Source organism: Staurois parvus, unplaced genomic scaffold, assembly GCF_062004578.1.
Source record: "Staurois parvus isolate SC_StPar_1 unplaced genomic scaffold, SC_StPar_1.0 ptg000068l, whole genome shotgun sequence".
Taxonomy (NCBI): Eukaryota; Metazoa; Chordata; class Amphibia; order Anura; family Ranidae; genus Staurois; species Staurois parvus.
Window position 1 is genome coordinate 2277127 of NW_028317864.1, and position 22362 is coordinate 2299488.

The 22362-nt window shown below is 43.4% G+C and overlaps 1 protein-coding gene across 2 annotated transcripts in view; it reads left to right on the forward strand.

The window, feature by feature from the left end:
- Positions 1-914: 914 nt before the first annotated feature.
- The window catches only part of FAM78A (family with sequence similarity 78 member A), a 56366-nt gene continuing 34918 nt past the window's right edge, over positions 915-22362 (forward strand). The window contains exons 1-2 of one of the 2 annotated variants that reach the window (XM_089669027.1): positions 915-1131; positions 1498-1590. The gene's annotated coding sequence lies outside the window, so the exon portion shown is untranslated. Of the gene's footprint in view, positions 1132-1173; positions 1591-22362 lie in introns of those variants that run through there. The other variant, XM_089669026.1, reaches the window with a different exon arrangement.

A 22362-nucleotide genomic window follows, 5' to 3' on the forward strand; every position in this document is an offset into this window, starting at 1 on the left:
GTCTCCCACAGTACACACAACATGGAAATGCAATTATTTTAGTAAATATAAACTGCTAAATACCTTTTCTGATCAGCAGTTAGAGCAGTCTTGTGACTTCTATCAGTGTCCAGCAGAGCACTGGTTAAAGCTTGTAGGAGGGGGTTTTCATTCTGCTCTAGGAGGATGGAGAACCCCTGACCTCTGTCTAGACAGTGCTGATTGGCCCTGTGCTGATTATATGCACTCTCCTATTAAAAAAAAAAAAAAAGCTCTCTAGCAATTCACACCAAACTGAGCATGTGCAGAGTGTCTTCACACAATATGTCTTATCAGGAGATAAGAGGGGGACCTCGGAAGCACTAGCTAAAGTTTGTAGGAGGAGTTTTCTTTCTGCTCTAGGAGGATGCAAAACCCCTGACCTCTGTCTGACCAGTGCTGATTGGCCCTGCGCTGATCACATGCACTCTCCCAAGAAAAAAAAAAAAAAGCAATACACACTAGCAATCTAGCAATACACACCAAACTGAGCATGTGCAAAATGTCTACGGTTCAGCCTGTCTTATCAGGTAACAGGTGGTTGCTTGAACAAGGGGAGGAACAGAGAAGACAGGATCAAACAGCCTTTATACACAATGCAGAGGAATAACCCCTTAGGTTCCATTGTGAGTATAACAAGAACGCTTTACTGCATATACAGACTGATTTTACTGTTGTGGGGTTTTTCGTTTACTGTTCAAGGGTTTTTCAGGTGTAAATTCGATCTGCAGGCGTATGTCAATAAATGCAGTAAAAATATTTTGCATTTCTTTAGTGCAGAACTGCCGTCAGCCATGTAAAACTACACTACCCAGGACGCCCCCAGCACAGCGGAGGAAATGTCGTGTGTAAGACAGCTTCGTATGCAGGCAGGACCTGCAGCTGTACAGAGAATGAGAAGGGGGGAGAGGGAGGTCAGCAGCACATGGGATGCAGCAGCAGCATAGAGAGGAGACAGAGCATACAAGCAGCAGCCTGGGACTGCCTTGAAGGCAAGGACAAGTGTCACCCTCAGGGAGGTTGACTGTCACAAAACTTGATCTTGCACTGCCTCCTTCATCACTGTCCGTGATAGCGCCGGCTCCTATCACAGCACCCTTGGTTGGCTGATGGGTGAGTAATCCATACCGCAAAGGGTCCCTCCCTAGGGGGAGTGGAGAGGTCTGTCAGCACAAGATAGGTCTGCGATCAGTCGCTTGCTCTTGCAAAGTTTCCTGTGCTAGCAGCAGCACAGGGTGGAGTGTCTCAGTTACAGAAGTGACAGTGACATTATAAGATGCATTGACCAGGACAAGCCAGGAACACCCGATACCACGCAGAGGGGAAGGTGACAAGACCCTCTAACGGGATCCCCTACGTACCCCCTGCACGCTTCTCCCTGTCATAGATGCTGCAAGTGACAGATGACTGCAACAGGACTTGTGAGCGGAAAAAAAAAGTGCAGGCTAATCCCCCCTTCAATTATTCTGCTCTCAACAGGAATCCAGGCGAGGACAGACGGATCGTGTGGCGGGCAACGATCTGAGAGCACCCAAGGAGACTCTGTACATCTGCATGCCAGCAAACATACAGGTACTTAATATTCCATATTTTATTTATGGCTGTTAGGCGACTAGTAACGCTCCTTCCTTAGTTTCCACTTGCCCTCTAGATGCCTTTCATTGCATCCGAATTAGCTGCAAATTGGGTTCAAATCTGCAGCCCTTGAAATACAAGAGCTTTACGTTGGCTTGCCTGTGATATGACCGGCTGTATGGTGTTTTGTTTTTTCCCTTTTTTTTTTTTTTTTACCCCAGTCCCCCCCTGCTGCCTCTCTATGCTTTGCACAGCATTGCAGATGCATTTTAATTATTGTGGGAGACACAACGGTATGGTGTTTTCCCCGACTGCTGCATTATGCTACAGCCGTTCTGCCACAGTGAAATGCTGATTCTGAATGTACTCAGTATTGTCACATCAGCTGAATGGGCTCAAAAGCTTCAGCTTAGTCTGTTTCACCAATTGCAATGACACCTAAAAAGGAATACCATACAGATGCAGATTCATTCTCTTCTAAGAGCAAACAGATTTAAAGGGAAACTCTGCTGCTGTTCTGTGCAAGTGCACATTCTGAGTTCTATCAGTAACAGCTCAGAAGTTATTGGTGATGTAACATTTTCATTTGCTTTCTGTTCCATATTTTAATTATTATATTTCATATATATGTTTATAAATGCTCCCTCTTGTGGTTATCTGTATGTAATACACTTAAAGGACAACTACACTTTTAGTAAAGTAGAATCCTGGGATTATTATTATTATACAGGATTTATATAGCGTCAAAAGTTTGCTCAGCGCTTTACAATATAACAGGAGATAATATAGCAACAATACAGTTCAGTACAAGAGGGTTAGGAGGGCCCTGATCCTTGGAGCTTACAATCTAAGAGATACCCTAACTAATCTTAAAGCAGAAAAAAAAAAAAAAAAGTCAGCAGCTACAAAACTGTAGCTGCTGACTTTTAAAATACAGTCACTTACCTGTTCCACGATCCAGCTGTGTCCTCACCACCGCTGGTTTCACTGGCTGTCTTCTCTCCCTGGCGCTGGCATCTTTAGTGTGGGCACCCAGCTGTGACAGCTTGCGGCTTCACTCCCGGGTGCCCACTGCGCATGCCTGAGAAGCACTCCGCTTTGTGAATGGCCCTGTAGTCTTCTGGGACCTGTCACATGTCCCAGAAGACAACAGGGAGGGAGGAGGGGAGGACAACTTCCGCTTCCAATTGCCTAGGCGATCACAGCGGAAGTGGGAGTGGGTACCCACAAAATTCGGGTACCCGCTCCCCAAAGGTGCCAATCCTTAATGGGGAGCGGGGGACAAAGCATTAAAGCGGAACTTTCCTTTTGGGTGGAACTCCACTTTACAAATACTCGTTCCCTTGACCTAATGCCTATGCTTACTAACCTGTGTTAGAAAGATGCATATTGATGCCTATTTGCATGCTGCTCCAGTCTGGTCATGTGATCAGCTCCCCCGCTCTCAGCCAGCGGCAGCTTCACAGGAGAGGAGGGTGCGCCAACAATGGATGAGCCAATAAAGCCTATGGGTGATGTCACTGCTCCAGTCATTGTTGGTGCTCTCTCCTTTGCAGCCGCTGCTGGCTGACAGTGGAGATCATATGACCAGACCAGTGAAGGCTGAAAGTATGTAGGTATTAGGAATGCACTGATACAGTTTTTTTTACCAGAAAGTACAAAAACCGATACTTTCAATCATGTACTTGCCAATACCAAGTACCAATACCTTCGCGGTTCAATTTGAGCCCATACAAAGTTAATAGGCACAAATCGCACTGCACAGAATTGCATGGAATTTGAACAGGAAAGTTGGGCGATTCCTCTCCAAATCGCATGCTATCAGTACTGGAAGGAGAGGAGAGAAAGCAATGGGGATTTGTAAATCCCCAGACCTGTAAAGCGGCTTTTCATTATCTGATAGCGGGGATTGGCAATCTGGTACAGCGGGACCGGTGTATTGATGTCCACAGTGGGAACGGGACCCGAGGCTGGTGAAACCCTTCATGCAGGGAGGTTTCCTGCACTGCTCCTGTATTAACTCAGACTTAACACAGGCTTGTCATAGTGACTTTAACACAGGAGCTATGCAGGAAATCGCATGTGATTCGGACAGGAATCACACAGCATTCTGTCCGAATGTATGGGCTCAAATCGCACTGCAAAGGTATTGTATTGGGACGATTTGCAGGAGTACGACCACCAACACCGATACGGATATCAGCCCAACCTTAGTAAATATATACATCTATCTTACATAAGCTAGCAGGCATAGGAGTTAGGAAAGAGGAGGGAACATTTTTTTAAGATTAGTTATCCCGCAATTCTACTTGAAGACTCTCCCCCATGAAAAGGTCACCTACCTGAACACTTACATTCTCAAAATCTTTACTGTGTGGCATTACTTGACATCACATGACTTTTGCACAGAGACCAGCCGCTCCCTGCACTTGCACCTTGCTCATCCCATGAATGGTTATTCCTGGGGGTTGTACTCCTCTAAATGGCTGCGGCTTCTATGCATACATCTAATACATGCGGCATGTGCAGTAGTACCTAGACATGGTCATGTGCGGTAGTACCCAGACATGGCCATGCGCGGTAGTACCCAGACATGGCCATGCGCGGTAGTACCCAGACATGGCCATGCGCGGTAGTACCCAGACATGGCCATGCGCGGTAGTACCCAGACATGGCCATGCGCGGTAGTACCCAGACATGGCCATGCGCGGTAGTACCGAGACATGGCCATGCGCGGTAGTACCGAGACATGGCCATGCGCGGTAGTACCGAGACATGGCCATGCGCGGTAGTACCGAGACATGGCCATGCGCGGTAGTACCGAGACATGGCCATGCGCGGTAGTACCGAGACATGGCCATGCGCGGTAGTACCGAGACATGGCCATGCGCGGTAGTACCGAGACATGGCCATGCGCGGTAGTACCGAGACATGGCCATGCGCGGTAGTACCCAGACATGGCCATGCGCGGTAGTACCCAGACATGGCCATGAGCGGTAGTACCCAGACATGGCCATGAGCGGTAGTACCCAGACATGGCCATGCGCGGTAGTACCCAGACATGGCCATGCGCGGTAGTACCGAGACATGGCCATGCGCGGTAGTACCGAGACATGGCCATGCGCGGTAGTACCGAGACATGGCCATGCGCGGTAGTACCGAGACATGGCCATGCGCGGTAGTACCGAGACATGGCCATGCGCGGTAGTACCGAGACATGGCCATGCGCGGTAGTACCGAGACATGGCCATGCGCGGTAGTACCGAGACATGGCCATGCGCGGTAGTACCGAGACATGGCCATGCGCGGTAGTACCGAGACATGGCCATGCGCAGTAATACCTAGACATGGCCGTGTGCAGTAGTACCTAAAAATGGCCATATGCAGTAGTACTTACACATGGCCATGTGCAGTAGTACCTAGACCCGGTCAGGACTTTCCTCATATGAAGACTGTGCAGAGCTGGACAGGGCCACAAAGTAGAGATCTTTGGAGGAAGCCTGAACGAACGTATATCAGTATGTGGCTATTTCTGGAGGGGGGCTGGGGAAGATATAAAGGGAAACGTTACTAAAAGAGACATTGTCCTTCAATAGGCCTGCTGCACTGAGACATATACAGGGGTTGCCAGTTGTCTGGCTCTCTCTGGGTTCACAATTCTAAGATACAGGCCTGGAACAGGCATTCAGAACTCTTGATCTGAATACTTGGTATAGTTTAGTGAACTAGAACTTATGGAAGCCATTGGATCAGCATATCAGCTAGGGAAGGCAAATTCAGCTATGGCAGCTGAGAGAAATGTGCGGGTGCCTTTGCTGATTTACTTTTGGGATAACTGACCCAGAACAAGTGTGCAGATTAGAAAGTCAACTGGAAGTCAGAACTGCTACCCCTCATCCTTGTTCTTGGTTTTCAGTGACCCAGGAAGCATTGGAGTCATTGGATGAGCATGACAGCCAGTCAGCCTGCACTTTCAGACAGAGGCCAGCAATGGCAGCGTACATGCTGCGTCATTACAAATTTATTTAAAAACTCTATCCAGCAAGCCATGCAGCTGCACTAAAACTAGAAAGTAGTTCTAGATTATGTTAAAGTATATGTAAACGAAAACAATGAAGCTCTTGTATTTGCAATATTTTGCTCTTTTAACCAGTTGCCATCCAGAGGATTTACCCCCCTTCCTGACCAGGCCATTTTTTGTGATACGGCACTGCGTTACTTTAACTGACAATTGCGTGCTCAATTGATGTCCTTTATTTCCCACAAATGGAGCTTTCTTTCGGTGGTATTTGATTGCCTCTGCATTTTTTATTTTTTACATTTTAAACAAAAAAAAGACAAATTTTGAGAAAATTTTTTTTGACTTTTTTTGTATTAAACATGTCCAGTAAAAAAAAAAATTAAATCTAATTTCGTTATAAATCTAGGCCAAAATGTATTCTGCTACATGTCCTTTGTAATAAAAAAAATCCCAATACGTGTAAATTAATTGGTTTACGAGAAAGTTATAGCGTCTACAAATGGCGGTATATATACTGAATTTTTTTCTTTTTTTTTTTTTTTTACTAGTAGTGGCGGCGATCAGCGTCTTATAGCAGGACTGCGGCGGCATTTTAACACTGACTTGGTGTCACTGACATCCCCATTGACACCAATACAGTGATCAGTGCTAAAAAAAAAAGCATTGACACTGTAGTAATGGCACTGGGCAGGAAGAGGTTAACATGCGGGGTGATCAAAGGGTTAACTGTGTGCAGGTAGTGTTTTACTATTGGGCGGTGTCAGTGTGCTTTACCGTAATCACATCGCTTTGGATGGCTGTGCTGAGCACAGCCATCCAGAGCCGCGTGCCCAAGATGACAGGGAAGAGGATTGTTAGTAAATAAAACAGTCCTCCTTCCCATCGGAGATGCTCGGTAATCACCAGGCACTGGCGGGTAATCACCGGCTTGGACCCAGTGATTGACAGCACTGGCGGCACAGGTAGGGCACGCGCACCCCCTACATGGGAATGCAAAAATCACATATACATATATATATACTGTATATATGCACGATTTTGCAAACCCCTGCCGTCCTGTAGAAGTATATCTGCTATAAGGTGGCGGAAAGCGTTTAAATATACCACTAAAAAATGTGTTGTTATATCTTTCCAGTAAGTGCACACTCTGTTTTTCAAGCCCTTGTTTAAGTCCTGCCCAGTTCACTTCTGTTATTACAGAACACATCTCCCTACAATATGGAGAAGAGGAAATACCCAAACCGCGTTATGTCCCAGGGTGACAATGCTGCTCCTCCATAGGTAAGCGTTGTCACCCCAGGAGAGAAGATGTGTTACTGACAAGATCACCAAGTGACAAATGAAGGACAAAAAACACCTCATCTAAGAACTGGCAGCTTCCAATATATTGTATTTCTATTCCTGGGTTTAGATACACTTTAATCCTCTTCCTCTTTAATCCACTGCAGGCAGAAAGTACCCCACTGAGTCACTGGCAGTGTACTGTGTCCTCCCTCTCTGCTTCTTGTATGATCATTCAAACTTATACTTCTAAAACAGGGTTGAACCAAACTGATGACATGAAAAACATTTTAGTATTTGTTTTTAGATCAAGCCTCCTGTATGTGAGCGGAGGGTGAATAAACAGCTTTGGTGTGTTTAGCATAGCTCACCTACGTTACAAGCAGGAAATATCATATCTCAAGAACAACTAAAAAGAAGAGGGTTGCATTTGTGTATTAGAGTAGTGGTCTCCAAACTACTGCCCTTTGCTTGCCTCTGTCCAGCCCTCGGGGTATTATTCCTTCTACTGACACCAGCAAGGGAGCAATATTGCTTACACTGGCACCAACAGTAGTGAACCATTCCTCTCACTGCCACCAACAATGGGGCATTTTTCCTTACACTGCCACCAACAATGGGGCATTTTTCCTTACACTGCCACCAATGATGGGGCACTATTCCTCCCACGGACACCAATGATGGGGCACCATTCCTTCCACTGAAACCAATGATGGGGCACCATTCCTCCCACTGATACCAATGATGGGGCACTATTCCTCCCACTGGTACCAAGGATGGGGCACCATTCCTCCCACTGATACCAATGATGGGGCACCATTCCTCCCAATGATAACAATGATGGGGTACTATTCCTCCACTGATACCAATGATGGGGTACTATTCCTCCACTGATACCAATGATGGTGCACTATTCCTCCCACTGACACCACTGATGGGGCATAATTCATCCCACTAATACCAGTGATGAGGTACTATTGCTCCAACTAATACCATTGATTGGACACTGTTACTCCTTCCACTTACTACAAGCACTATGTAATTTTTTTTTACTCCTACTTTCGCTGGGACATTTTCTAATCCCACTGGCCACTCCGGCCCCCTAAAGTCTGAAGGACAGTAAGCTGGCCCTTTGTTTAGAAAGTTTGGAGACCCCTGTATTAGAGCAAAGTCTGGATATAAATACTGAAGCACCAAATAGGTTGGCTGCATCCTCTTTAGTGACACTAAACCAGCAATGGGCAAACTACGGCCCGCGGGCCGTATACGGCCCGGCGGACCTTTTAATCCGGCCCGCAGAGCTAGGCTCCCGCTAGGCTCCTCTCACAGTCCGCCCTGAAGACCGGTGTAGCATGAAAATCTGTCTCCTATGAGGATCTGTCCCCCTCGACGTATCTGCGCATGTGCCGGAGATCGCCGATCGGCTGCTAATGCCTGAAACTGGCACATGCGCAGATACGTCGAGGGGTACAGATCCTCATAGGAGACAGATTTTCATGCTACACCGGAACGGCGCGGGAACACAGCGAGAGGAACGCGCGGAGCAAAGGTAAGTGAATTGACACAGGGGGGACTTGGGGACTTAATATGGGGATGAATTAATATGGGGAATGAATTACTATAGGGGGGATGAATTACTATGGGGGATGAATTAATATGGGGAATGAATTACTATAGGGGGGATGAATTACTATATGGGGGATGAATTACTATATGGGGGATGAATTACTATAGGGGGGATGAATTACTATAGGGGGGATGAATTACTATATGGGGGATGAATTAATATGGGGAATGAATTACTATAGGGGGGATGAATTACTATAGGGGGGATGAATTACTATATGGGGGATGAATTACTATGGGGGATGAATTACTATATGGGGGATTAATTACTATGGGGGATGAATTACTATATGGGGGATGAATTACTATGGGGGATGAATTACTATAGGGGGAAAGAATTACTATGGGGGATGAATTACTATCGGGGGGATGAATTACTATATGGGGGATGAATTACTATGGGGGATGAATTACTATATGGGGGATGAATTACTATATGGGGGATGAATTACTATATGGGGGATGAATTACTATGGGGGATGAATTACTATGGGGGATTAATTACTATGGGGGATGAATTACTATATGGGGGATTAATTACTATGCTTACTATGGGGGAATATTACTATACTTACTATGGATGACACATACACATCATTCATCTACACTTGGTCCGGCCCCCGGGTCCAATATATGAACCCATTGCGGCCCTCAAGTCAAAAAGTTTGCCCACCCCTGCACTAAACAATATCCTTATTCTCCAAAATACAGTATGTTGTATAATCTTTACACATCCACTACATGCTGGCCCTGTAATTTATTTTTCACAATTTTTTTTTACTGTGTTTTTCTTCCTTCTTGTAATATCCTCTATGAGCTCCTGAACCATTCCATTTTCCTCTCACTTCCACAGGGGTGTGGAAATTTTTAAAAAACTACTTGTCCAGGGACTAAATCGGTGTCCGAATCTACTTGTCCCTCATGACAATCTACTTGTCCTGATAACATTTTTTTTTTTTGTAACCAAAACCGTATTTAAATCTGCTGTAAGTAATGTCTGGGGCTTTTAAAAACAAAAGGGGATTTATGGCGACTTAAAAGTTTAATATTTTTAACATTGCGCTGTTTATCTCCTCCTCCCCTCCCTGCCTGTCTCCAGCACTGCACCCGAGGACTAGCAGGGAGGAGAAAGACCTTGCAGTGTAATGAGCACTGATTGGGTGCTCGTCAGGAAAGGGGAGTGTCTGGCTTATCCTTTATCCATTTCCCTGCCAGAGCTGTTTTTGCATTTTTTGCACATGTTTAAAAAAATAATTTAAGGCCTGAAGATAACACAAAACCCTCAACATTATATTTTCTGAGACCCTAGAGAATAAAATAGCGATAATTTTTTTATGTCACACAATATTATCACAAAGATCTAGGAAATGCAAAATTTCAGTAAAAAATACACTTAAGTTAATTTTAGGACACAAAAAGCAATAAATTATCCAATTTGTTTGTAAAATATAAAAGACAAGGTTGCATCGAGTAAATAGATATCCAACATGTCAAACCTTAAATTTGCGTGCGCTCATGAAATGGCAACAAACTTTAGTACCCTATATTTTCTATAGGCGACATTTTTAAAGCCACTTATAGGTCATCAGTATAGTGTATGGAGGAGGTCTGGTGCTAGAATTATTGCTCTTATTCTGGTATGCTCGATAATATGTGACATGTGTATCGCAATCTACGGTTTCATGTGTCAGCGCCCGAGTATGTGCTTTTACGTTTGTGTCTGTACATATGTGGGGGCGGGAGGCCTTGAAAAATTGTGGGGGGGGGTTTACATACTTGGGTGTAACTTCCATTTAAAAAAAAAAAAATTTTACTTAACTTTTTTTTTTTTTTTTTTAACTCACATAGGGGACAAAAAGTCCCCTATTTGATGACTGTTTGGTGACAGGTTCTTTTGTGACACATCCAGGGTCTAAAAGACCCTGCATATCTTCCCTGAATGTAATGTAGTGCACATCGCACCACATTACATTCTTTCCCAGCCTCAATGACCGGGAATCTGTCAAACAGGGACCTGGAAGTGACGTTACATCACTTCTGGGTCAGGAAAAGAAGGGGAGGGGAGCGGATGTGTCTGCTCTCCTCCCTCCCCTATACCACATCCTCCAGGCACCCACTGAACCAGTCCTGGGCCCGCAGATGGGCAAGCAGAGCCTTGGACAATTAGCGGGCAGGGGGCTGGCACTGTGGGCTGTGTGGAATGCTTACACCGGGCAGGTAGGCCCTGCTGTTTGCCTGCAGCACGGCTAAAGGCAGAAAAAAAACTACCTGCCTGGAACTGCATGTCCCAGGCGTCGGACGATATGAATTGCACATCCCTGCTTCCATTTGTTTGTTAAAAAGAAGTACCATTTGCTTGCATATACACTGCTCTATGCACACATCCCATAGTCCATAGTCCCTAGTCTAACTCAGAAGTGAGCAATAGAGGATAGCTATATTCCTAGACAATATGGGGGAGATTTACTAAAACTGGAGCACTCAGAATCAGGTGCAGCTGTGCATGGTAACCAATCAGCTTCTAACTTCAGCTTGTTCAGTTAAGCTTTGCCAATAAAACCTGGAAGCTGATTGACTTCTATGCACAACTGCACTAGATTTTACGCTCTCTAGTTTTAGCAAATAATCCCAAGTAGAACCACGGCGAATGAATGTTGTCATCCTCTAAAAGGCAGTCAGATCACAGCAGCCAAAATTTTTTTGGAGAGTTATAGGAGGTTGTGCACATTTATCACAGAAGAGAATATCGTGGCACATTTCATGAAGAAAGATATACACAATTTATAGACTGTGGACACTATATGATATGTAGTTTCTGTTTTAAGGAAGATTTTGTTGAAAACGAGGATATTTTTTATTTGATGAGTTTTGGTGCATGGATTACATGATCACAGGAATGCGCAACATTTATAATTTTGAGTTTTTTCTTCTAAATCAAAGTTTGTCCCAGCACCTGACTCATACGCAAGGTACACTGCCCCAGCACCTGACTCCTACTCAAGTTACATTATCCCAGAAACTGATTTCTACTCAAGTTACATTGTGCCCCAAACCTGATTCCAACTCAGGTTACATTGTCTCAGCACCTGACTCCCACTCAAGTTACATTGTCTTAGCACCTGACTCCTACTCAAGTTACATTGTCTTAGCACCTGACTCCTACTCAAGTTACAATATTCCAGCACCTGACTCTTACTCAAGTTATCTCACTTGAGCACCTGACTTCAAATCAAGTTACATTGCCCCAGCACCTGACTCCTACTCAAGTTACATTGTCCCAGAAACTGATTTCTACTCCAGTTACATTGTGCCCCAAACCTGACTCCAACTCAGGTTACATTGTCTCAGCACCTGACTCCTACTCAAGCTACACTGCCCCAGCACATGGCTTCTACTCAAGTTACATTAACCCAGCACCTGACTCCCACTCAAGTTACATTGTCCCAGAAACTGATTTCTACTCAAGTTACATTGTGCCCCAAACCTGATTCCAACTCAGGTTACATTGTCTCAGCACCTGACTCCTACTCAAGCTACACTGCCCCAGCACATGGCTTCTACTCAAGTTACATTGGCCCAGCACCTGACTCCCACTCAAGTTACATTGTCTTAGCACCTGACTCCTACTCAAGTTACATTGTCTTAGCACCTGACTCCTACTCAAGTTACATTGTCTTAGCACCTGACTCCTACTCAAGTTACATTGTCCCAGCATCCGACTCCTGCTCAAGTTACATTGTCCCAGCACCTGATTCCTATTTAAGCTACATTGTCCCAGCACCTGATTCCTATTTAGGCTACATTGTCCCAGCACCCGATTCCTATTTAAGCTACATTGTCCCAGCACCTGATTCCTATTTAGGCTACATTGTCCCAGCACCCGATTCCTATTTAAGCTACATTGTCCCAGCACCTGATTCCTATTTAGGCTACATTGTCCCAGCACCTGATTCCTATTTAAGCTACACTGTCCCAGCACCTGATTCCTATTTAAGCTACATTGTCCCAACACCTGATTCCTATTTAGGCTACATTGTCCCAACACCTGATTCCTATTTAGGCTACATCGTCCCAACACCTGACTCCTACTCAAGTTACATTGTCCCAGCGCCTGTACAAATAAACTAAAATTTGGAAGTAGATAAAGGTAAAACAGTTTTTTGACAGAAAAAACATATGGAGGAATATTTTTAAAGCAGACAATGTGATAATCACCAAACATATACTGCAGGCGAATCTTCCTGATGCGCTTGTTTTAAATTACAGGGACTAGTTCAGTTGAATGTTTGGTAAATGTCCCATTCACTGCTATATACATATATATGTCCATTATATTCTCTTCTATTACCTGCTGGCATATTTTTAACTAGTTCGGCTTTAATGTGCATTTTGGTGGTTTATAAAGAGGTATGACAGCTACTGGTATTATTTCCTGAAGCCAGTTCCCAGAAAGAGTGTGCTGAAATCACAGAAAAGTACTGTTGGGTAGTTTCCTGAGCTAAGACAGCTTGGATACATAGGTAGGTAGTGTCTAAATAGGGCTCCTGGCAAATTAATTTCTTACAGATCTGTGCTGTGATCCAGTGTGAAACTTTACCTCTGCGCAGGTGCTTCCTGTAATACAGAGCAGTCACCACTGCTCTCTCTACTTGTGCAGGGTGACTGGACTTGTCTCTGCCCCCTCCTCTTGTTTTCTACAGGCAGTCTGTAGTGGGTGGAGCCTACTTGGTCCCTCCTACAGCTCTGGTCGCTGCACAAGCAATGCACAGTGATGTTGTCACTGCTGCTTTTACAAGGCAATATCTGGGTTTGCAAAGGCATTTGATTTACACAAACTGAATGTATATCCTATGTGGCTATTGGGAGCTACACTATATTAACAAATGTATTGGCACACCCCTCCAAATCATTGGTTCAGGTGTCCCAATCACCTCCATGGCCACAGGTGTATAAAATCAAGCACCGAGGCTTACAGACTGCTTCTACAAACATTTGTGAAAGAATGTGTCGCTCTCAGGAGCTCAGTGAATTCAAGCGTAGTACTGTGATAGGTTGCCACATGTGCAATATGTCCATCTGTGAAATGTCCTTGCTATTAAATATTCCATGGTCACCTGTTAGTGGTATTATAACAAAGTGGAAGTAACTGGGAACAGCAACTCAGCCATGAAGTGATAGGCCACGTAAAATGACAGAGCGGGGTCAGCGCATGGTGCACAGAAGTCGCCAACTGTCTGCAGAGACAATATCTAAAGACCTCCAAACTTCATGGGCCTTCAGATTAGCCCAATAAGAGTGTGTAGAGAGCTTCATGGAATGGGTTTCCATGGCCGAGCAGCTGCATCCAAGCCTTACATCACCAAGTGCAGTGCAAAGCGTTGGATACAGTGGTGTAAAGCACGCCGCCACTGGACTCTAGAGCAGTGGAGACGTGCTCTCTGGAGTGACAAATCACGCTTCTCTGTCTGGTAATATTATGGACGTGTCTGGGTTTGGCAGTGGCCAGGAGAAAGGTACTTGCCTGATTGCATTGTGCCAAGTGTAAAGTTTGGTGGAGGGGGATTATGGTTTGGGGTTGTTTTTCCGGGGTTGGGCTTTGACCCTTCGTTCCAGTGAAGGGAACTCTTAAGGCGTCAGCGTACCAAGACATTTTGGACCATTTCATGCTCCCGACTTTGTGGGAACAGTTTGGGGATGGCCCCTTCCTGTTCCAACATGACTGCACACCAGTGCACAAAGCAAGGTCCATAAAGAAATGGTTGAGCGAGTTTGGGATGGAGGAACTTGACTGGTCTGCAGTCCTGACCTCAACCCGATAGAACACCTTAGGGATGAATTAGAGCAGAGACTGCAAAGCCAGGCCTTCTCATCTGACATCAGTGCCTGACCTCACAAAAGCGCCTTGGAAGAATGGTCAAACATTCCCATAGACACCCTCCTAAACCTTGTGGAAGAGTGGAGCCCTGGTTGAGAATGATTGCCTTAGAAAATCCTAGTCTGGCATCAAGTAAAAGAGAAATTGGCAGAAAGACCTTGTTGGACCATTGGATCACATGTGCACATCTGGCCCTTTTCCAATTTCTATGGCCAGGTTTAGGTTTGCTGGCTTTAAAAAAATCAATTTCAACCTCATGACAAACTTGTCAAGACAGATAATCAACTTTATGAAAAGGGTTTACATACCCTACAACAGTTGAAAGAGAGAAAAAAAAAGGTACAGCTTGCCCAGAGAACCTTACTGCAACCCCCAACCTCTGTCACTGAACTGAACATATAGCCAGTATGTGAAAATGATGGTTCTAGCATAAAGCATAATGACTTTATAAACAAATAAAGTAGAAGCCTTAGTTAGAGATGCATTAAAAATACAAAGGGAAAAACATGAGGAACACATGACTGAGAACTAAAGTATACCTTATTCCAATAATTAAAATGTAATACATGGTAGCTTATCAGTCCTTAGATGGGGTGGCTGCAATCACTTTTTTTCGAGCCAAGTACATTTTCTGCAACAAGTATAGAAAATACAGGGTGAGATTGTGTGAAATCCAGCCTTCTTTTAACTGCCTGTGCATTGAACTTAGATCCCAATGTTATCATTCTTCTCCGCTATTCTTGTCTAGTACATCCCCTGCCCAATGAGATGGAGAGTGGAAGGTGATTGCAGTCCAAATCAGTAGTGGTTCACACACTGCACACCACAATACACAGCCCCGGATTGAAATCCATCATAATGCATGCAATGGCAAGCACTCGTTGCTAGGGCAGCCAGTTAACCACAATTAACCATACAAACCAATGACAAGCACATCCGAGGATTCTTCTTATGATAAGGTGTCTTAGAAGAAAGAAGAGCTTCTCATTGGTCAGAATGGTCACCGGATGCAATGAGCTCTTGCCATTGCTGACATTACGATGGATACTTACTCCAGGACTGTAGTGCAGTCAACAGACTGTTACATCTGTAGCATGGGGCATCATGGCCACAGGGTCCGGATTGGCCCACATGGAAGAAAAATACATATATTTGAAATATTACAATTTTGTCCGTATTCAATATATATATATATATATACACACAAACACACACACACTATATCAGTGGTTCTCAACCTTCCTAATGCCGCGACCCTTTAATACAGTTCCTCATGTTGTGGTGACCCCCAACCATAAAATTATTTACCCATTAATTATAATTCATGAAGTGTCGTTTTTTCTCCAATACTGCTGCTTTCAACACAGTAGCTGCTTTCAACACAGAGGCTGCTTTCTACACAGTAGCTGCTCTTTACACATTGGAAATATGTGTTTTCCGATGGTCTTAGGCGACCCCTGTGAAAGGGTTGATTGCCCCCCAAAGGGGTCGCGACCCACAGGTTGAGAACCACTGCACTATATGTTGAAATGAGTTTTTATTACAAAATATATGAAACATTTTTAAAATTACATTTTCAAATATACTGTATGTCTTTAAAATACATTTAATCTACATTTGTGGAATGCATTTACAAATATATGTAATATGTGTTAAAATGACTTTTTTTAATATGTAAAAAAAATCTGACTATATTTAAAAAATATATATTTTTAAAAATATTTTTCATATATTTTGCAATATATAAAAAATGCATTTCAACATGCAGTATTATATATATATATATATATATGTGTGTGTGTGTGTGTGTGTATTGAAATATATTTTGAAATATATTGAATATGGCCAAATTTGTAGTATTTCAAATCTATGTCAATATATTAGGAAAGAATATTTTTAAAATATATATTTCTTCCACGTGGGGGGTGGCCAGGATGTTTGGACTTCATTTATCTTTTTATTTTTCCTGAAAAGGGAAAGTTACACTTTAACCATTGCATTCCCAACAGGCAACATTCTTCTCATATACAATATCTTTATTTGTTTATTTTCACAATACAAGTCAGATCAGGACTACAGAAGCAAAAAAACATTCTGCGTAAATAAGACAATCCAAGCAGAGATCACCTATGGCCACCAAGGGCTGTTTGCCTCCTATGGGCCTCAGTGATGGAAATCTGGCCCCGATTTCACCAATCCCCAAAAGATATAAGAAGCCGTCATGTGTGTTAACTTGCCAGCAACTACCAAACCCTGAAATATCCATTTAAATGACTACATTTGTGTTAAAGCTGGAGCTGGGCCCTGGCAGAATCATCCACATGTTCATGTAATCTGTGAGACAAACTAGTGAAGGTCAGTAAATAAAATAATCAGATTTAGTATGATTCATAGAAGTTAATCACAGAGGTCATAGTTTTAATTACCACATTTCACCGCTGTCTATTTGATGGGTGACCTGGCCCAGCTGAAAGATTAAGCGATTTTTCTTAATCACTTTATCTCTTATTATTAATTCATGCTAATGTCATTTTAATATATCAAATTTGATTTTACCTGTAATCAAGTGCACAATTCTAATTGGAAAGCAGGATATTGGTTTACAATAGGGAGTTGTTGAAATCACGTACAATCTATTAACATCTTGACCTGTTTTGCTTGCAGATGGAAGCTTTGACTGAGAAAATACACTGGCTGCCATTGCTCTGCATTTGAAAATACCTATGGCCTGCCTGTTATGTTACTCTAAAGCCCTTGATATTGCCCTGCAAAAACAGAAAAGTACTCTAAATTCTGATTTTCTCTGCTCACAATCTGCTTGCTTGTTCCTGGCTTAATGACTAAAAGCATTGAGGCCAGAGACAGCCAGGGAACTAGCATTTTCAGCAATGGCAGCCTAAGTACAGTTTAGCGGAGATCTTCATAGAATAAAATAAGGGATGAGCTTGTGTTTGACTGCAAGTTTCTACCTAATCTTATTATTGCCCCTGTAAATTTCTACTCTTCCTAAAGTGATACTAAATTGTTTAATTTAAATGATCCCTTCTCTTTCTGTATGTGGATGATGGCACTGTAATTAATTTAATAGCAAAAAAAATCTAAGTACCCTTTTTCCTAATCAATATACAGCTGTCATATGACCCAGCTCTTTCCCAGCCTGTCCATAAGAAAACACTGGCAAGGAGAGCTTCTAGTCCTCTGCTGCTGGTCACATGTTCAAAATAATACAAAATTCAGTCTTTGGGATACAGAGTAAAAACAAATAATATCAATAAACTGTTTTAAAGTGTCATACAAATATACGGTATAATTGAAATCTAATCTATATTATTTTTTGGTAATAACATTGTGTGGTTGGATTTCTGACAGTCACAGGTTGTGTTACGTCCCTCCAGTCTGTGTCTTAGAATAAGATAGAGGTGAAGCCTCCATCAATCAAGATGTAATATCCCACCCTCATTGTGTTTAACTGGTTAGTTGGCATGGAAGAAGAGGGATGAAGTTGGCTGTCATTTGCTACTGTGTATACTCTGACTCTGCAGTATAGTCACATGGGCTGCTCAGATGTGATAGGGAAGAAATGCTCAGGGTAGAAACACACTGAAAACTGAGTATGTGCACTAGCTGCCCACACTGCTCTCTAAAATCCCCAACTGCAGTGGGGACAGGGACAGGTTTTTTTTGCAGAATACAAAAAATAAACCCCATAGTGACTGAGTATTAACAGCATTTATTAACCACTTTCCCGCCGCCCTATAGCAGATATACTGCTACAGGGCAACAGGGGTGCACAAAATCATGTTTACATACACGTGATTTTGCATTTCTGGGTAGGGGATGCGCTATCCGCAGCCACGGCTGTCAATCACTGGGTCCCGGCCGGTGATAACTCGCCGGCACCTAGTGATCGAGGAGCATTACTGACGGAGGGAGAGAACTGTAAGTAAACAATACAGTTCTCTCCCCTGTCAGCTCCGACACACTGCTATGCATGGCTTTGCATATTAGAGCCATGCAAAGCAGTGTGCTTACAGTGAAGCGCACACACACAGTTAACCCTTTGATCGCCCCAGATGTTAACCCCTTCCTGCCTAGTGCCATTGGTACAGTGTCAGTGCTTTTTATCAGCACTTATCACTGTATTGGTGTCACTGGGGATGTCAGTGGCACCAAGTCAGCCCCCCCCAGTGTCAGAATGCCAGCCGCAGTCCCGCTATAAGTCGCTGATTGCCGTCATTACTAGTAAGAAAAAAAAAATCCCAGTATGCTATAACTTTCTTGTAGACCAATTAATGTACACGTATTGGGATTTTTTTTAGCAAAGACATGTAGCAGAATACATTTTGGCCTAAATTTATTGCGCAATTTGATTTTTTAAAAAATTTTTTACTGGACATGTTTAATAGCAAGAAGTAAAAAATATTGTTTTTTTTCTCAAAATTGTTGGTCTTTTTTTGTTTTGCAGCGCAAAAAATAAAAAACACACAGGCGATCAAATACCACTGAAAGAAAGTTCTATTTGTGGGGAAAAAAGGACGTAAATTTCACTTGGGTGTAGCGTTGCATGACCGTGCAATTGTCAGTTAAAATAAAAACTCAGCACCGTAACGCAAAAAATTGCCTTCTTAGGGAGGGGGGGGGGGGAGGGGGAAATCCTCTGAAGGGCAAGTAGTTAAAAGTTTTTAGTGCAGTCGGTTTAATGATACTTTCCACTCCAACCAATTCAGTGCAAGTTAAACAATTTGGTGGTCATACTAGGTTGATTTTGTCATAATAATCCCCACGCAGGGGCGGACTGACCATTTGGAAACTCAGGCACTGCCCGAGGGGCCCAGGGTCAGTAGGGGGCCCCATGAGATACCCCTGGTACCTTTTTCATAGGCTTTTTTGAGTTTGGGCAAGGACACAGGGGCCCCATGATCCCCTATTGCCTGGGGGGCCCATGAGTTGTCAGTCCGCCCCTGTCCCCACTCCTTTCTGTACATGAAGCTGCAGGGATGGAATCCCCCCACCACAGCTCATTGGCCCAGCACTGACTGTTGTCTTCTGGGTTTGGCTGAACCCAAGCTCATCAATACTTAAAACAAAAGGAATAAATAATAGAGTTATGGGAACTTGCAGAGATAATGATTATACATTTGGAAACAAAATTTCACTTCCTGTGAAAGGAGGAACAACAGGAAGGGAGAAAAAAGCTGTCTGAAGTTAGAGGAAACTTCTTTAGACAGTTGTCACTTTAACAGGTATCATGTCCTGTTTCAGTGACAACTGTAACATTTTGGATTCCCAGTTACTTCCTCTCCTAGCGATAACGGAGATCAGGAAAAAAATAGAGAGAAAATCTCTTCAGTGGGTGCATAAACAGGGATAAAAACCTTAATCGAGTTCTAACAATTTCAGGTTCTATCAAGGAAAAAACTATTTTGCTAGAGACACTCTTTAACCGCTTTCCGTCCACCCTATAGCAGTAACTCTGCTACAGGGCGGCAGGGGTGCGCAAATTCACGTATATATATATGTGATTTTGCATGGTCAGGTAGGGGGCACAAGCGAACCCTACCTGCACCTCTATTTGTGGCCTTGGTTGTCAATTACCGGGTCCCGGTTACCCAGTGATCGCAGAGTATTACCGACGGAGGGAGAGAACGGTCAGTAAACACACACACACACAGAACAACAACACACAGTTAACCCTTTGATCGCCCCACATGTTAACCCTGCCTGCCCAGTGCCATTAGTACAGTGTCACTGCTTTTTATTAGCACTGATCACTGTATTGGTGTCATTGGGGATGTCAGTGACACCAAGTTAGTTCCCCCCAGTGTCAGAATGCCCACCGCAGTCCAGCTATAAGTCGCTGATCGCCACCATTACTTGTTTAAAAAAAAATTACAGTATATATACCAACATTTGTAAACGCTATAACTTTCACGTAAACCAATTAATTTACACATATTGGGATTTTTTTTTTTAGCAAAGACATGGAGCACAATAAACATTAGCCTAAATTTATGACGAATTTTATTTGGACATGTTTAATAGCAAAAAAGGCAAAATATAGTTTCTCTTTTTTGGTCTTTTTTTTATAGCTCAAAAAATAAAAAGCGCACAGGCGATCAAATACCACTGAAAGAAAGCCCTATTCGTGAGGGAAAAAAAGACGTACATTTCATTTGGGTGCAGCATTGCATGACCGCACAATTGTCAGTTAAAGTAACGCAGCACAGTAGCTTAAAAAAATGGCCTGGTCAGGAAGGGGGTAAATCCTCTGGAGAGCAAGTGGTTAACCATCTTGTTCTTCCTCCTCCCCTGGCTGCATTTATCAGCAAATCCCAGATGTCATTTTGACAGCCAGGACTGTAACACAAGGGCAGATTTTGCCTGCCTTACGTAAACTGCCACTTGGAGAATGGTGTATGTGGTGTCAGGGAGAGTTACAATGTAGTAATATTGTTATTTTTTTTACTCTGGCTTGTTCATAGCAGGAAAAAGGTGACTTTTGATCTGCATATGAAGTTAGTAAAAGCTCTCCATTTATCCCTCTTTTACAGCTCTGCCATCTTTAATTGCGATTTGGCACATGCACAGGCATGCCATGAGTCTGCCACAGACCCCAATGTTGTGTGTGTGTACGCACACGTGTGACAGCTCACAAATGCATCCTACAGTTGCAAGAAAAAGTATGTGAACCCCTTGGGATTACGTGGAGTTTTGCATGAATTGGGCATAAAATGTGCTCTGAACGTCATCTAAGTCACAACAATAGAAGAACACAGTCTGCTGAACATAATACTACACAAACATTAGATGTTGCCATGGTTTAATTGCACATAACATGTAAACATTCACAGTGCAGGGAGGAAAAAGTATGTGAACCTTTGGACTTAATAACTGGTTGACCCTCCTTTGGCAGCAATAACCTCAACCAAACGTTTCCTGTAGTTGCAGATCAGACCTGCACAATGATCTGGAGTAATTCTGGACCACTCCTCTTCACAAAACTGTTTCAGTGTAGCAATATTCTTGGGATGTCTGGTGTGAATCGCTCTCTTAAGGTCATGCCACAGCATTTCAATCGGGTTGAGGTCAGGACTCTGACTGGGCCACTCCAGAAGGCGTATTCTGTGCTGTTGCAGCTATTGTTTTGTTGAATTACTTGTATGCTTTGGGTCATTGTCCTGTTGCATCACCCATCCTCTGCGGAGCTTCAGTTGGCGGACAGATGGTCATACGTTTTCCTGCAAAATGTCTTGATAAACTGTGGAATTCATTTTCCCATCAATGACAACAATCCGTCCAGGCCCTGAGGCAGCAAAGCAGCCCAAACCATGATGCTCCCTCCGCCATGTTTTACAGTGGGGATGAGGTTTTGATGTTGGTGTGCTGTGCCTTTTTTTCTCCACACATAGTGTTGTGTGTTCTTCCCAAACAACTCAATCTTGGTTTCATCTGTCCGCAGTATATTTTGCCAGTAGTGCTGTGGAACATCCAGGTGCTCTTTTGCAAACTTCAAACGTGCTGCAATATTCTTTTTGGACAGCAATGGCTTCCTCCGTGGTGTCCTCCCATGTACTCCATTCTTGTTTAATGTTTTCCTTATTGTAGATGTGTCAACAAAAATGTTAGCATGTGCCAGAGATTTCTGTAGGTCTTTAGCTGACACTCTGGGATTCTTCTTTACCTCATGCAGCATTCTGCGCTGTGCTCTTGCAGTCATTTTTACAGGACGACCACGCCTAGGGAGAGTAGCAACAGTGCTAAACTTTCTCCATTTGTAGACAGTCTGTCTTACCGTGGACACATGAACATCAAGGCTTTTGGAGATACTTTTGTAACCCTTTCCAGCTTCATGCAAGTCAACAATTCTTGATTGTAGGTCTTCTGAGAGCTCTTTTCTGCGAGGCATGGTTCACATCAGACAGTGCTTCTTGAAACCAGTAAACCCAAAACAGGTGTGTGTTTTTTT